This window comes from Hemicordylus capensis, chromosome 4 (assembly GCF_027244095.1).
Source record: "Hemicordylus capensis ecotype Gifberg chromosome 4, rHemCap1.1.pri, whole genome shotgun sequence".
Lineage (NCBI taxonomy): Eukaryota > Metazoa > Chordata > Lepidosauria > Squamata > Cordylidae > Hemicordylus > Hemicordylus capensis.
The window spans coordinates 136,031,418-136,043,808 of NC_069660.1; the positions used below are offsets into that span (position 1 = coordinate 136,031,418).

General features: G+C 43.6%; 1 protein-coding gene and 1 long non-coding RNA gene across 13 annotated transcripts in view; one reads left to right on the forward strand and one right to left on the reverse strand.

Moving 5' to 3' along the window:
• NTNG1 (netrin G1) overlaps nt 1-12,391 on the forward strand; it is a 334,331-nt gene that overhangs the window by 86,377 nt on the left and 235,563 nt on the right. The window lies entirely within an intron of this gene.
• On the reverse strand, nt 718-5,731 carry LOC128322688 (uncharacterized). The gene is made up of 3 exons (XR_008305885.1): nt 5,698-5,731; nt 3,885-3,982; nt 718-825 (listed from the first exon to the last, which is right to left on the reverse strand). It is a non-coding gene; the product is annotated as an uncharacterized LOC128322688 (long non-coding RNA).

Below are 12,391 nucleotides of genomic sequence, written 5' to 3' on the forward strand. Positions count from 1 at the left end.
AGGGATCATTCTTGTATCTGTCTCCATCCTCACTATCTGATGACATTTTTAGCTAACTTGCATTGTGAAAACCTATGTACATTAATATGCTGCTCAGCATGTAAACCCTCTTCAGATATTATAAACCATAAGCAGGAAGGAAGTCTCCCCACCACCACCACTGTCACTTACCCACTGGCCCAATGACCATGCTTACAGTGTGTTTGTCTGAATGGGGTGTGCCATAAGCATGTCTGACGGCCCCATGAGCTGCAACCCTTATCGATCAAGGCTTCAGTTCACAGAATTGCCGGCCACCTCACAAGTGACACTCATGCTTGTGATTTATAACATCTGAAGTGGGCTATAGTTTCCTTGATACTAATCTTTTAAATTGCTCATAGATTGTGAGGGAAAATTGAACTCTTTTGTACTCTTTGTACGACCAGATGTGGGACCCGCAGCACAGAAATATAGATTTAATCCTAGCCCCAAAGTTTTGAAATTAGATAATGATTTGAGTTGCAAACTGGAAGCACCTCTTCATTCCTAGTGGAAGGAAGGAAAGAAAAGAGACTTGTTCATGCTGCACAAATTCTATTTCTTCACATGGGTTTTAAACACACACACACACACACACACGCCCCTAAACACCTAGTATTTCTGTCTGCCCCTCCTCTAGTGCCTTACCTTAACACACTGCTCATACCCATGACTCTGACATAATGAACAAAATAACCAGCTTCTAGAATGGGAAGCCATCATCGCAAGCATAAGAAGTGTCCTGCTGGATTGAACAAAAAATCCACCTGGTCCAGCATCCTGTTTTCAGTGGCCCAGATGCCTCTGGAAAGTCAAAAGGAGGAAATGAAAGCAATGCCCCTCTCCTACCATTGTTCCCTATAATCAAGACTGGTGTCTATGGATAGATTTGTCCTCCTTGCATTCATCTAAGCTCCTTTTAAAGCCATCCAACCAAGCTAGTGACCATAATCACATCACATAAATTTCGTAACTTTGCACTTTGTGAAGAAGTATTTCTTGCCTATCAGTTTCATCAGATGACCCTTGGATCTAGTGCTGCGAGAAAGAAAAACCTCTCTCTATCCACTTGTTCCACTCCATGCACCATTTTATAAACATCTATTATGTCCTTCTTTAGTCACTATTTTTCTAAATTAAAGATCCCAAATGCCAAAAATCCAAAATCCCAGCCTTTCATCATAGGGAAGGTGTTCCAGGCCCCTGATCATTCTGATTGCCCTTTTCTGCACCCTTCCAGCTCTATAATATCCTTTTTGAGATATGGTGACCAGAACTATACACAGTAATGCTAGCGTGGCTGCAACACACACACATACACACCCCTACCTCAAGACAAATACACTCAAAACAACTTCTAAAACCAGAATAAATCATGCACATTAATTCTACTTCATTTTAGAGCAGCTTGATTTGCATTTATATACTCTGTTCTAGTCTATTTGGTTGCAGAATATGGACTGTATTAACCCTGAATTAGAGATCTCTCGAGAATAATGAAATCAGTGTGCCTTTCTCCTCTCCAAGTCTTTCACCTACACACATATAACAATATATTTATTCCACTATTTCTGTGGGAATAGCATCACTTGAAACACTGCTTCCCTAGGAAAGCAGTGCTTCATGTGATGCTATCACCCACAGAAAGGCTGCAGTATTTAGGGCTCCTTAGTTTAGAAAATAATAGTGACTAAGGGGGATATAATTGATGTTTGTATAATGCTGTATGTTGTGGAGAAAGTGGATTGTGAGACTTTTTCTCCCTCTCTCACAATACCAGAGTCTGGGATCATCCCATGAAACTAATATGCAAGAAATACTTCTTCACAAAGTGCACTGACCACAAAGTTCCCATTGACCGTCTGCTGCAGCTTCCCATATCCCCCCGCCCCAGAATCCACCAGAGAATTACACTATGTCATCATTCCCTGATGTGTTCCAGGAAGAAAAATGGTGACTGGTGAGCCAGCTGCTTGGAAATGCGGCGGTGATTCAAGTCTTTCTGCCTGCAGAAGGGCAGCATCCTATACCATAAAATGGTTAGGTGTGCGGCCGTGCTGCCCGTGTCTTTTTGGGCAGTTCTGCGCATGCGCGGAGCGCGTGCGCAGAACTGCCAAAAAGATACGGCTGCCCAGACACTGGTGGCCATGTTGTATCTGAGCAGGGAGAGGCGGCGGCGGCAGGAAGGACTGGCCCCGCTGGCGGCGGCCACCGCTGCGTGGAGAAGACTGGCCCCGCTGGCGGCGGCCGAGAGGACTGGCCCCGCTGGCGGCGGCCGAGAGGACTGGCCCCGCTGGCGGCGGCCGAGAAGCCTGGCCCCGCTGGCGGTGGCCGAGAAGCCTGGCCCCGCTGGCGACGGCTGAGCCGCCGCCGAGAAGCCTGGCCCCGCTGGCGACGGCTGAGCCGCCGCCGAGAAGCCTGGCCCCGCTGGCGGAGGCCGAGCCGCCGCCGAGAACACTGGCCCCGCTGGCGGCGGCCGCTGCCGAGAAGCCTGGCCCCACTGGCGGCGGCCGAGAGGACTGGAGAGGAGCTCACTCAGAGCTCCTCACTCCTTAAAGTCTCTTCCTGTACTGGCGCTTTGGCCGAAAAGAACGCAATAGGCGTCCTTTTCGGCCAAAGCGGCAGTAGGTGAAGAGGCTTTAAGGAGTGAGGAGCTCTGCATGTGAGCTCCTCTCTCCTTCTCTACGTGGTCCCGGGCAGAAGAGGTCTCGGCAGCTGGGAGGGCGGGCGGTTGCTCAACACAGAAGTTGCCGTCTCAATATTGATCGTTTAAAACAACAATCACTGCAGAATGTGGCATGTTAATAAGCGGATTTTATTTGCAGCACTTTAATAATGCAGGTATGTTCTCCAACCGAGTGTAGCACTTCCTCTTTTTAAGTTTGCAGTTTGTGCAAGTTTACTCGGAGGAAAGTACTGTTGCTTTTCACAGAACATCGCTGCCCCAGTATTATGAATCTATCTGTCTGCTTAATAAATATTTCTTAATATGCAACAGTTGGGGTTAGGTGTTCTGTCTGCCAATCTTGATCTGACAAGAAAACTGCGATAGGTAAGCAGTATTTTATCAAAATGGATTTTAGTGTGAAATATGGCACGGCTTAATCTCTATGTTCTAAAAATGGCTGTTGGCAAATTGAAAGCATCCCCCCCAAAAAAGGGCAAGAGAAAGGAAGAAGGAATAAATTAAAAAAACAACACCTAGCGCCCGTTATTATAACGGGCTTAAAATTACTAGTTTGTAATAAAAGAAAGCAAACAAATCAACCCTGCCACCACTCTGGTAAGCCACTTCAGCCTCCTGAAAATGCATCAGATATGTCGTGGATTCCCTCATGAAATTTGCCAGTATTCATCCAGTCTTGAACCATCCCCCAGTACCCAAAAAGTATTTGAAAATATATTTGTGAAATTGTCTCTGGCCAGAACTAGTTATATTATTCTATTGGTGAGCCTTTAATTTGTCTGACAGGAATTTTCATTTATGCAAGATAGAGTGTGCACTACAGGGAAGTCTACCACTTTCCCGGGGGAATATCTCTACACAAAAGTTGCTCTCCTTGATCATGCTCTGAGCTATACACATGGAGATGTAAGTTTCTGATTATAGATACGTAGCTGAATAAAAACCATGCATGAAAATACATCCTGTGCATATGATTTCCCAATCCAAACCAATAGCCAGGAGTGTGCAAGCAAAACCATTTTTTGCCTATCATTGCATCAGGAGGGGAAGTTGGGGACTGAATTCAGATGCCGTTCCCTACCAAACTGCTAATCAGTGGTTTTAAAAAGAAAGCTTGACAGAGCTTTGCATATATAGCCCTGGTGATTATGTGCATGTTCTCTGGAATTGGACTTACTCTGTCTAGGGCAGGATTTACAGGACCTTTGCCACTCTTGACTTCACACATATTTTGCCTTCTCATTTCTTGGTAAGTGGAAGCATAAGGTTTCATACCTTTAAAAACATAAGGAAGACGGAGAAGGAAGACAATGTCAAGCAGAATTGTCACTGAGTCTTTAAAATTTAATCAGTTTCTTTCTGATGACTTGAGTTCTTCACACCCTCCTTTTCATGCTTCATGCTATTATCGGTTCTCTATTTTAGTCTTCAGTGATGCTGCCTACAATTAACACTATGATGTGTCAAAGCCAGTTCTGCTCTTTCATCCCACCATGCCCCCCACCCCCAATCACAATCACGGACTTTGTCCTGAAAGCACCTTCAGTATTTTCTGGCCGTGGTTGATTTGTATACAGCATTCCTTGTTTCCGAGAGAAAAGATAAGCATACACTAGTACATTGCGTATTGAGTACATTCACTTAGTAAATACTTACTAGTTAAAAAAACCCCACCGTATTAGCACTATTTAGACACAACACAAGCTGTTTGGGTAGGAGAGAACCCAAGCCCACCAGGAGGCCTCCCGACCCAGCTGCTGCAGACCTGGTTAGCCCAGATCCGCTACCCAGGCAAAAAGTGAGTAGGAGGGGAAAGGAATCTGTCCTGCATCACCTTTTGGTTGTCTGCAGCACTGCAAACGGCAACTGGGAAAAGCAGCCATAGAGTCCACAGTCGAGTCCAGCCACAGAGAGGAATTGCTGCATTGATGAGGGCTGCCTCTCCACTGCCCTCACAGTGCATTGTGGGTTGTGGGACTCCCAGGACTTCCTCCTCCTGATCCCACTTTGGGCATCCACTGCCATGGCAGTCATGTGGGTGCATGAGCAGCAGAGCCCCAAAAAGGCTCCGATCATCTTGGGGAAGGTAGATAGGATCCTGCCTTCCCTCAAGCACCCCCCTCCCCGGACAGACATTATGTTATCTAAATGTCTGTACACATGAACATGCATTTTATGAATGACTGCACATGTGTTCATTTTAAATGTGAACCTGGGTATAGGCTCCTTCATATGCAGGGTAAAGATAGGAAGTGTATAGGAAGGAGGATATAAATAAAAATAAAATATGTAAAATAATAATGTGTGATTCTGTACTTGTATTCAACACAAGATGATATACTTTTACCTACATATATATCTGTACCTGTGTTCAGCACACAGATTGTACAAGTGTACATTAGCACATGAATAGGGCTGTTGTCTTGGAAATATGTGCTAATTTATGAGACATCAGGTGCTCAAAAGCACCTACCTGTGCAGGATTCCATGTGGCATATCATGTTGTTTGAAGGATCTTCAATCTATACCAGCTCATTCATGTGCATTATTCATACACCCATTTATTCATAATCCACAGAGAAGCTGCACTAGTGTACAAATGCTGTATACAAAAAGCCCAGCACATGGATTCAGAACTATTGAAGTGTGTGTGTGTGTGTGTGTGTGTGTCTGTGTGTGTGTGTGTGTGTGTGTGTGTGTGTGTGTGTAACCGTGCATGCAGACCTGCTTTTCTGCATCATGTATAAACTGGGCCTAAGTCTTCCTTTCATATCAATAGAGGAACTCGAATTGCACAAATGTGTATTTGCACATGCTGATCAGGTTTCCTCCCTGGAACTCAATTGGGAAGCTATTCTATCATTCTAATTCATTCAGTCTGTTAAATATGAAGGTAGCCTGAAATATTCATTTTAAAGCCAGATACTCCCTTGCCAGCTGCTTGTCTAGCATACATCAACAGTAAACAGATAATCTTCATATTTTTTTACCTTTACCTTCTATTTCATCACAAGAAATCTGCACCTGAAAAGGAAAAGTACAAATGTCCAAACCAGCAAAGCCTCTAAAAATGACGCCAGAAATTTTAAGGCAATTATTGTACAATAGTAGGTAATTCCACCCCCACTTCCAAGTGACAGTTTCATTGAACTGTTGTTTTCCAAGAAGCCTTCATAATTCATCCCTATCTGTCACTATCATTCTTTTAACCTTTTAACCTTTGGAGTTCTGCAGCAATAGCATATGGATTAACTGCAATTACAATCTTCTTTTCCTCTTCTCCCTACCCCAAAATAACCATCATACATTAATTTGACAGACAATCAGCCCTGCCCTTCCTTGTTATTTTCTCTGTTCAAGGATACTCTTCACTCCATAGAACCAGAGGCCAAAATGGAGGCTAACACAGCACTGGTTCTCTAACGGTGTCTGGTTCTACAGGGAGGGGCAGTTTTTGTCACTCTCCCCTTCTCTCCAAAGCCCATTGAGCTTCATGAAAATATGTCATCATTGTTTCTCAACTATTAAGCCTGGGAAGTAAGAAGAGAGCTCTCCTGGTTTCCTTCATTAACTGTGGGCTGGTTCTCATCTCATGCCCCATGTGCTGAGAGGCATAAGCATGGATGTTCCTCTTTTCCCAACATGGTGTTCGGCGCAGTGCAATCGCATGGGGGAGTGGCTCACTGAAACCTCCCCACCCCCAAACAGAAAAGTGCACCAGAAAAGGGAGTGGAACATGAGTGCATTTTCTTCATTGTGTAGTGGGTGGGGCACATATTGTCCAAAGTGGTCCCTGCCTATTGATTTGTTGAGGATACAGAAGGAAAATGGCTACTTTGTTGGTGTACACTGTATGACTGAATTCTTATTTTATTTTTATGTATCTTGTTTATCAGATTTGTACACTGCCCCAAACTTTCATCTCTGGGCTGTTAACAATAACATAAAAAGAAGTATAAAACTTACACATAAACTTAAAACAATGTAGATAATTTAAAATCAAACACAGATTAAAACCTAAAAATTTAAAAAGCTGAAAAGGCTTGGGTGAAGAGGTGGGTTTGCAAATGCTTTTTAAAAATGGTCAGAGATGGGGAGGATCGTATTTCTGTAGGGGGCGTATTCCACAATCTCGGGGCAGCAACCGAGAAGACCCGCCCCCGTGTGGCCACCAGCTGAGCTGGTGGCAACTAGAGACGGACCTCTCCAGACAACTTCAGTGGGCGGTGGGGCTCATAATGAAGAAGTCATTCTCTTAAACGTCTTATCTGAATATAGTACTATTGGTTTGCTTGTACATCTAATCATTGATCGTAATAAAGCTATTCATTCACCCTCGCTATATGAGTGTCTACATTGCTTTAGTTTGGAATTCAGCACATTGCTCCCTGTGCTGCACACATGCTTCATTAGTCTGGATGTCAGCCAATACCATCTCTAACATTAGATTAATTTACCACAGTATGGACATAAGCTAAGTGGTTACAGGTGATCATTTTACCACATTCTGGCTGCAATTTTGCACCTAATGTAGTAAAATTCTCCATACCACTTGCTGATACACATGGCTAGAGGACAGCACCATGAAAAGATTTGGGAGAAGTTCAAAGGAGAATTGTATGTGAAAAGATTAAAGATCAAATGAATGAGGTTCTTTTCTTTTTAAGCTGGAGTTTTGGTTTTGGAAGACTGGGTTAGAAGTATTGTTTTGCAAGGAAGTATTAAGACTCTCCACACAAGCAGTGTGGAGAGCCTAAGAAGGATCTGCGGGGAGAGCGGGCTTGACCTGCTCTCAGACGAGCAGGCAGTTCGCCCTGGGTGGCTGGATCGGCCACCCACATGATTACTGACTCTGTCACAGAGCCAGCTGGGGTAGTGGGGATTGGGGGCCTCCAGGCCCCCGGAAGTCCCAGTATGTACTGCACGACTGCACGTGGCATTCTAGGGAGCCCCCCAGGGCTGGGAGGCTTGTAGCCTCCCAGTTGGGGGGGGCTACTTGTGAGTTGCCACAGCGTGGAGCTGCATTGCGGTGACACGTGACCAACTAAACGGGGTTAGTGGAGTGTGCGCTCTGCTAACCTCGTTTAAGGGGGGCAATTAAGCGGGCTTTCTGCTGAGAGCCACTCGGCTCCTGGTGGTTTCCACACACAGCAGAAACTGGGCTGGGCTCCCTTAGCCCAGTTTCCACCGTGCCTGAGACTAGCCTCCCCTGTCTTACATACATTAAAGTATTTCCTAGTTAGTTGTTATTCTTGATGGTTTGGAAGATTTATAATTTAAGACAGTTATATGAACTAACTAAGATAGTTGTGCGGATCTTCTGATACAAGGCAGAAGAAGTGTTTTGCTGAATTATAATTACTCTGCTCTGAATTATTCTATGGATGTCTTATAATGTATAATTGTGGCTCTTAGCTGGGGCAAGACATATTACAGAAATATAATCCATTGTTTAATAAAGATTATAATCTATTCTTTAGTGGATGAATTCATTTAATTTATTAGTCTTGATTTAAACATTATTTGGTGTTGATTAAATATTAGCATTAGAGAATAGTGATATTTTCAATCATATTTTATTAAAACAATGTTAAGATGTGTATAAATTCATACCTACATTTACAGTAGTTGGGTAGATTGCGTGGAACAGAAATAGCAGGTGGCATGGTATGGAGCATAAATATGAACTTTCCATTCCTTTCAGTGCTCCAAATGACTGAACCCAGAACACTCATGTTTGTTTTGGGTTGTTGTTGTTTGCGGGGGCAAGTGAAGGATAAGAAAAACAGAGCTCTATTGAGCCTCAGAGGATTCCTCTGCATGTGAGGTTTCACTGAGCCCAATCTGGGGGGGGGGGGGGATAACTAACAGTCATTTATTTATCCAGTAAGCAAAATATGATTACATAATAGATTAATTGCAGGGCTGTCAACCAGTTAACGAAATGTTAGTGGACAAATTGCATGAATTTTGAAAGATTAATAATGTAAGTTTGCATAAATCTGCACATGAACAGAAACAATAATTTCAAAGGAAAGGGGGATATTTGTTTGTTGTAAACCATCCAGAGATGTGAGTTTTGGGTAATATAGAAGTGTGTTAAATAAAAATAAATAATAATAATAAATATTATATTTTTAATATGATAAGGCAAGCACATCTCACAGTAGCCACCATCTTAGAACATACGGTAATTCTCTTTTTGAGGGTTCTTTCCAGCGCACTTACTGCTTCATCCAAAACAGAGCAGACTTTCTAGACTAGGTTCCGGTAGTGCAGAACTTGTTATTACAATGGCAAAACCTCATAGATGGCAGTTTTTCAGATCACAGGTTGTATGATTCTTTTCAAGGCTTTCCCCTTCATCCTTTGTTACTTGTGCTGCAACAGCTCACTGCCTTGTGATGGAAGTGGTAATGGAACATGACATATTGTAACTCTTTACTTTCCCTGGACAGGGCAAAAGAAGGATGGACACCTGGGGCTGGGCACGTCAACTGCTTTTGCAGTGGATCAAAACATATTAGAATGCAGTCTGTCACTTCAACTTTGCCTTTACAAATTGTCAGTGCACCTCAGTTATATGTGTGTGAAAGCAAATCACGTAGCCTTGATACAGACAGCCCCATTGGGGTCACTCATCATGTATCAACATTAGGTCGATCCTACCTTTTATGTGTTGGAAACTTCACCAGACCTCTTTGTTCTAGTAATAGTATCAGAAATATTCATGTTCACAGTGAAGCAGAGTTTTAAACTTGCTTTGGATAGCCAGAGTCAACAAGACTGTAAGAACTGCTTTGCTGGAACATCTAGCTTAGCATTCTGCCTTGAACTACAGCTAGATAGATACCTCTGAATGCTCATTTATCCCCAGCATTTGCTTATGTCTTACAAACAGCAGATTATATATGTGTCTAGTTGTTAAATCTTCCAAACACTTCAGGTGTTTGCTCATATTTTAGGATAGGGTTCCCAACCTGTGATACTCCAGATGCTTCTGAACTATAACTCCCATCATCCCCAGCCACAATATTTTTTGCTGAGGATTATGGGAGTTGTAGTTCATCAACATCTTGAGTGCCACAGGTTGGGAACCCCTGTCTTAGGATATTCCCCCATATAAAATATCCCTACATGAAGGACTGTAGCACACCAGAGAGAAAGCATGCTAGAACCCTTCTTCTAATATGCCAGTTTTCTATGTGAATTTTTAAATGGAGAACCACCCAGTTAGGTGATCGACCCTTACTACTATTGGTACATCTGAAATGGTACAGTCCAGACACACGTTTAACATCTCATCAGCTGCTGGTGAGAACTAAGTCTCTCAGGGATGGCCCAAGACAGTTTGGTGCCTGAAGTGAAGTGCCACATGTTGCTCCCATTCCCCACCCCCTCACCTTGCTGTCTCTGTTGCACTGCCTCTGCTCTTCATTGCTGAAGAGCAAGAGCACTACTGGGCCCAGCAGAGGCAGCAGCCATGGAGAAGGGAGAGAAAGTGGCATAGGAGGCAGGGGGAAGAGGGATTTTCACCCACAGGGTTGGGCTACAGTTGTGCCACCCATAGAATTGGCTGACTGGAGTGATGCTGGTGGTTCTGTGGTGCTGCTGGCCACAACAGAGGTGAGCAAGCAGTAGACAGTTGTTCCTAGTATACCACTTGCCCAAACTGGCTATCTGAAACAAATTACTTCAGCCTGCAGCATGATAGGACAACCCCTGCTGCTTCTGAGCATGTACATTCCAAATGTCAATATCACGGCAAATGCTCATTGGTAGACTTATACATAGACTTTGACTATGTATAATCACCTTTTAGAGTCAGTCATATGAATAGGTCCTCAGCTTGAATTCCTGAACACTACAAACCTTTTCCAAATACAGTCATAGAGAGCAGCTGAACTGTCAGTTAAGCAGCAAAAGTTGATGCTAATATCACACAAATAGGAACTGAGCCCTTTAAAAAAATGTATCACTGTTATGGTTGGGATGCAGGTCAATTAACCAGTCAATTATTATTATCAATTATTATTAATTGACTGCCTAGTATTTGACAATATTTGGTCAAGTATTCCATGAACCTAAAAATACTCTTGTGAAGCAAGGAGCTATGTGATAGCAAAGACAGGCAAGATGGCTATTTATTCCCTAAATCTGCAGGTATTTGGAAACACATGCACCCTGTACTATAGACCCATCTACTTTTGAAAATTAACTTATTTATAATATTTTGGGCTAATACTAACCCAAATATATTCACTTAAAATGTTTTAGCAAATACACCAGCCTTGGATTGGATTTGGGGAAGTAACAAATCGGTGTAGTGTAGTGGGGCGGACTTCCAAGTTTCATATTTAGTGGTGGTAGGACATTTAGCAATCTGTCTTTTCTTTTCTGAAGAAAATGCTGAGCTTCTGTGGCAAATGTTCTGCTGCTGCAGCAGCACCACATAAAGTGCTAAAGATTCAAGCCTTTCAGTGCAGAGATGGTCACACTTCTGTCGATGGTGGCAGCAGAGACAACAGTGCTTGAAGCATGGTCTTCTCAGCGACCAACTCTTGCCAGCTGCCAATGTTTCTCCATGGATGTACTGAGGAATTATATATCTCACTGGGTCCATTCACATGACCTACTGGTCGGACGGCAGGAAGGCTTCGCAAAACTTGCCCCCCTCCCCAATTATCCTGATCTTGGTGGGAGTGTGCTCCGTGCTCCTGCATGATCCCCACTGCTCAAATGAAGCATGGAGCAGGCTGGATTGCTCTGAGGCTGGGACTCGTTATCCTGGCCTCCAGGTATTCCACAATGCACCACGCGCAGAGTGCAGTGCACTGGTGGATTCCCTCAAGGGATGGGCTGTTTAGGCGCATGTTACTGTGTCAGCGTGAGCTACAAGCAGCCCTCACTGATACGCGATCCAGGGAGCCGGGTTATGGGTGTATTTGCCCTTAACCTTGGCTAAGAGCCAAACGACACCAGGATCTGCACATCTGCCGAAACCTGGGTTTGGTTGCTCGTGAGAACAGCCTCACTATATAATGTGATTCTAGGTGCATTCTGGTGTGTGTGTGTGTGTGTGTGTGTGTGTGTGTGTGTGTGTGTGTGTGTAAATGGTGGCCAATGTGTGATGCTTCCAGCATTTTCTTCTGGAAAAAAGATTGGTTTGCATCCCTCACAACAAAACTTGCAGAAGTGTTCCCTATGGAACTACCAAAATTATCACTCCCATTATCTCTGCCTGTAAAAGCGGTGGCAAAAATGGTGGTGCAGAGGGCAGGGGTTCTTTTCGAACCATCAGTACCATAAACTATCCTTGAAGTTCCAATAACTGTTTGATGATTTGAATAGTAAATCAGATACATTTATACTGTGACTGTTGCTGGTGTCTATTTGATGTTGCTTTTTAGATTGCGAGCCCTTTGGGGACAGGAATCCATTCTATTTTTTTAATTATTATTTCTCTGTGTAAACCGCCCTGAGCCATTTTTGGAAGGGTGGTATAGAAATTGAATAAATAAATAATAATAAATACTTTCTTGGATCACTTAGATAATTAAAGGAACTGGCACAAGCTGGCGGTGGGGGGCGGGGGAGCAGAAAGCAATACCAACCATGTTGTTGGAGTTGGGAGCAGGCAAGTCAGACCAAGTTGGTCTTGACCTGTGTTGAATTTGCATTGCT